Genomic DNA, 4,873 nt, shown 5'->3' with positions numbered 1-4,873 from the left:
AGCAGGCTCCCCAAGGTTCCGGGAGTCCGATGCAGGACTCGATCTCAGGACCCTGGGCTCATGACCTGAGCTGAAGGCAGACACTTAACGATCTGAGCCACCCAGGTGCCCTGCTTTCTGAGCTTTTATTCATGTTTTAACTTTCACTGTTTCTCCAGCTCTCTGTGGTGCTGTCTGTGCTGATGATACAGATTGTGGCAGTGGTTATGTTGGCAAAAACCTATATACCATAAATTCTGTTCTATGTTCTCTGTAACCAGGGAATTTTAAGAAATCTACTCACAATCACAAATTTCATGCTATTTAAGGAAGGTTTCCAGAATGAAGAGGTTTTAAGCGTCCAAAAATGACTTGGTTGAATTGATGAAATGTTTTTAGTCATCTGAATATGATTTTCAAAGTCTAGCTCAGTGTTGCTGAAGTGCAGGCCACCTGATATGAATAGAAATGTCATACTAATTTATAAATTGTAAACTAAGGCAGTATATTTACAGAGGCATGGATATGGTCCAAGGCTTTGGATCAAAATGGTAATCTGAATACTCCCTGCTTCCCATATCTAACTTTGTACTGTCTTTAGTGACAAGCTTGTTAGCAGAGGCTCAGCAAATGTTATCATTAAATGCATAGAGGAGAAAACAGAAGTAAGGCAAAAATTACTGATTGTAAACAAATGAAGTATCAACTAAATGAATATGCAAATAGGTAAATAAATAACCAGTGATGAAAGCTGTCATGTAAAGAAGGCAAAACAGTTTAAGAAGGCAGCCAGAGTCCAAGAGAAGTCTGTTATTGTATTAATATAAATATTGTTACTTTCATATATAACATAATAAGGGTATCTTGGAAAATTTGAAATCTGCCTGGCTACAACACATCCTCCTCTCTTTTATGAGGCCAAATGTATGAGATTATTGTTTTGGTGTTGATGTGATTAAGACCAGTTTTACTACCAGATTCATAAATTGAGCCTCAAGCCCTTATAGTTTTCGATGATGTAAAGGGAGTTTTAAAAAAAATAAATAGATCACAACTGGAGACCATGTTACTATTTAATTATTCTCTGAGATGATAATAGAAACTGTGCTGCCAAAAATTTTTTGATACAGGAAGAGTAGAGTAGTAGTAGAGTAGTCCCGAAGAAAATAGCCTCTCAAATTTCAAATCTGAATGGAATCAGTATGGCCTTACTTAATGGCCTTACTCTGGAGAAGGCAAGGGGGCAGTATAGCTGGGTCTTTTCATCAAGCAAGGCACTTTCAAGGTAGCAGTGCTTGAATTTGAAATAAGAATGCAAATGAGAATAAACACAAGGCTGACCTCACAACACTGAAGACCCCTTAAAGAGAGGTTCGGTAATTACTGTAAACTTTCTCCAATCACAGTGAATCATTTTTCTCCCAAAGGAAGCAGTGTGAAGTGACTAAGAAAAAAAATTTAAGGAGAAGATTGTAGCTTCTTTTCTCTCCTTGTCTCTTGAGTTTTGTTACTTTGATAGATCATTTGCACAAAAATGCAGGCCTGTGGCTTTTCTGGTAATTGGTTTAATAGGATAGGACATTAAGTTAGTTCCAAGGAAAAACTATGCGATTGGTTAAAAATACTACAGTTATGACAGTCTGAAATAATTCTCTGCTATATTGTTCTATATAGTTCATCCTATGAGATTATGTAACAATCATGTAATCTTTATTTTCATTTTACCACAAAATAAATTCTAAAATTGATAATGTCATTTTTCTTCAAAAATTTTAGGCCCTAAGAGTCCCTCCCATAATTTCTCATTCAACATTTTCTAAGGTAGAGTGTTCTCATTTAGTGCTTGGGACAAGAATTATTGTCCTGTTCAATGGCTGTATTTTATTTATAATTAACATGCCAACTTCCTTCATTTTTTTAAAATTTCCAAATTTTGACTTTTATTACTCTTACGTTTTCTATATTTTTATATAAACAAGTTACATAAGATAAAGATCACTGTGAATAAAATACTAATGAGATAGCAAGACTTGAAGTAAGAAGGCAAGGTACATAGTTATTTCAAAAGTCATGTGAAAGGTATTGTACTGGGTTGATGCTATGGAAGTATTGAGAAGTAATGGGATTTAGCATGTATTTTGAAAGTATTGTCAGTCCTACTTGATAAAGTAATGAATGGTACTGGGTGAAACAAGAAGATTTAAATAGGATAGTATAATCAGGACCTCAGCAACTGAGTAAATGGTAATACCATTTACTATGCTAGGCAATGCTGATTTCCTCAAAATGCATGGTAAGAAATTGATCTGTTTTGCCAGTTTCATATTCATATTAAACCTATGGGTTAAGATGTTGAATTTTAATGTAGAAATAGAACTCAGACAGAAGCACAGGGTGTAGATTAGGGACTGGGATATTACTTTGGATGAGTCAGTACAGGCTGTTACTTATGGCCATGTGAAAGATTGACATCTTGAGATGGTGTATACATGGGAGTAAGAATACATTCACCTTAAGACTGTGACACCTCTAGAATTTATATATTGAGTAAATGAGGAAAATTCATTAAAAGAGATTGTCAAGTGTGGCTAGAGTCACTGAATGAAAATTAAAGGATTTCATTGTTCCTGAAGGGAAGTGAATGAATTAAAAAAAAAATAATGGGTTAGCAGTTGGCTTTTACATGACAGTGAAAGGCACAGTTAATTTTCGAAATAAAGAGAATGTCACTGATTTTAAGTAAAATTGCTGTGTGGTGGGGAGGGTAGGTAGTGCTTTTAATCAAAGGAGCCCTCTGAGTCCACAATTTGCTCTGTAGTATTGTTAGCAGTGTCAACCTGGCACAGACAGATGCTGATGTCTTGTGAGTTGCTTGCATGAATCATAATAAAATGAAGATACATCTCAGTTGTACAATTTGAGATCCTTTTCAGTATTGCACATTATATGCAAATGGGATAGAACTGGTGGTCTTCATTACAACTACTCAGTCTTCCAAAAATAATCTTTGTGTGACTTTATCCATTGAGTTCCCACTTGCATTGTGTTGATCGGCTCCTACATCTATTGAACACAGTAGAATATTTCATTAAGGTAAAATTGCTTGCTAGTTCCAGAGATCTTGTTTTTGTGAGATGTTGAGCAAAGACTGTTGAAGAAAGGAACAGGTGAGGAGCCAAGTGAAAAAAAAAATTAACAGCCTAATCATGAACAAGTGAAAAAGGCATGAAGAAAGGATGGTGCTACAAATCAAGTGAGAGAAGCAAGACAAAATGTACAGAAGGCAGAATTTCGAAGGAAAGAACTATAAGAACAAGGTCAAAGTGTGCTGAAGGTACCTTTTAAATACTAGTTCTATATGATAATAAATGTAAATAACATCTCTAAGGTCAAGGAGAAGATAAGAATGTGGAAGGTGATCTTTTTAAATTGAATCTGGAATAGTTCCATAAATTTATTATACATTTTCATTCCTTAATGTTTTAATAATGAGTCTAGAAATTTTTTATCCAATCAGTCTGAATTATCACCATTTAATTTATATCATTCTTATGCCTCTAACATTTCAGTTACCAAATTTTGTTTTATTTATGTGTCTTAACAGACTAGAAATAATGAGCTCCTTTTGACAGGGATGTTTTCCTATTCATATTTAACTTTCCATTACCTTACAGAGCCTAGTATGTAGCAGATAATGTAATTTTATAATTGTGTTCATTAACATCTTGTTTAGTGTGTGGATGAGTAAGATTTTGATGAATTTTTCACTTAAAAGGCTAAGAAATGAAAATTTATAGAGACCCAATATGAGGCAGCTCCTTGAGGATATTTTTGGGGAATGTTTTGGCCATGACTGAGGAAATCATAGATTCTTTAGACTCTGCTGTGTTGGAAATTGCAAATGTAGATTATAGTATAGGGAAATTGAATATCTGCTGGATTAGACTTTTTGTGTTGAACGTTATGGGTTGAGTTATAAATTCCCATTGATAATTGTGGAGGAGTAGAATGTGGCCCTTGTTTTCTTTCCTGCTTATATGGCATGTGCCATTGGTGTCCTTCTTTTCTATGGTGTTCCCTCATACAAAAATAATCCAGATAGGAAGGAAGGCTTATGGATGATAGACTTTTTCCTCTGGATAGAATGAACATGTTTTGTAGTATTTATCTTTTTATGTGTAATCTGTCCCTAGAATACATTTACTTTCTATGTATTATACACTTCTCTACTTTTAAAATTACCTCGGAAAAAATAAAATTACCTTGAAAGCGAAGAATTGTTCTTGGGGAAAGACTGTGGACGGGTCAATTTAATGATAACACATTAAGTTGTACAATATAGTCACTGATGGCATGCAATCATGGAAAGGAACAATGTAGTACAGTCTATATGACTGATTTCAGTGAGACCATTCAGTGTCCCTATAATATTGTATTAATATTGCTGTCTTTGAATTTTCTAACTTTTTAAAAATTATTCTTTTGTGTATCTATATGCCATTCTACCATGCTAAGTATGATGGGTATTTCCCAAAACAGTATGTTAGTTATAACAATTTATCTGATTCAGTTCATTTGTTTAGTATTAAGATTCAAGGAGTGCTGAAGAGAAGTCTACCGACTAATGATGAATGGGGATGATATATATGTGTTTTAAATGGTAGTCCAGAAGAAACAATAAGGAAAAGAAGGAATTATATATGAGCCTTTCTCGTTACTCTTAGGTTGGAAAGTCCAGAAGAGTAAGAACAATCACCTTTGTGGAGACAGTGAAGAGGTGAAAACTGCCTTTTTAGTAAGGGCTGACCAAGTTGTCAGAAAGTGTTGATTTCTAGAAAGACAATGAAGCAATAGGTAAATAGGATCTGTATTCCTTGCTTTCCTTCTGGCTTTT

The sequence above is a fragment of the Zalophus californianus genome, chromosome 6, assembly GCF_009762305.2.
Source record: "Zalophus californianus isolate mZalCal1 chromosome 6, mZalCal1.pri.v2, whole genome shotgun sequence".
Taxonomy (NCBI): Eukaryota; Metazoa; Chordata; class Mammalia; order Carnivora; family Otariidae; genus Zalophus; species Zalophus californianus.
This window is presented reverse-complemented; position numbering follows the sequence as displayed.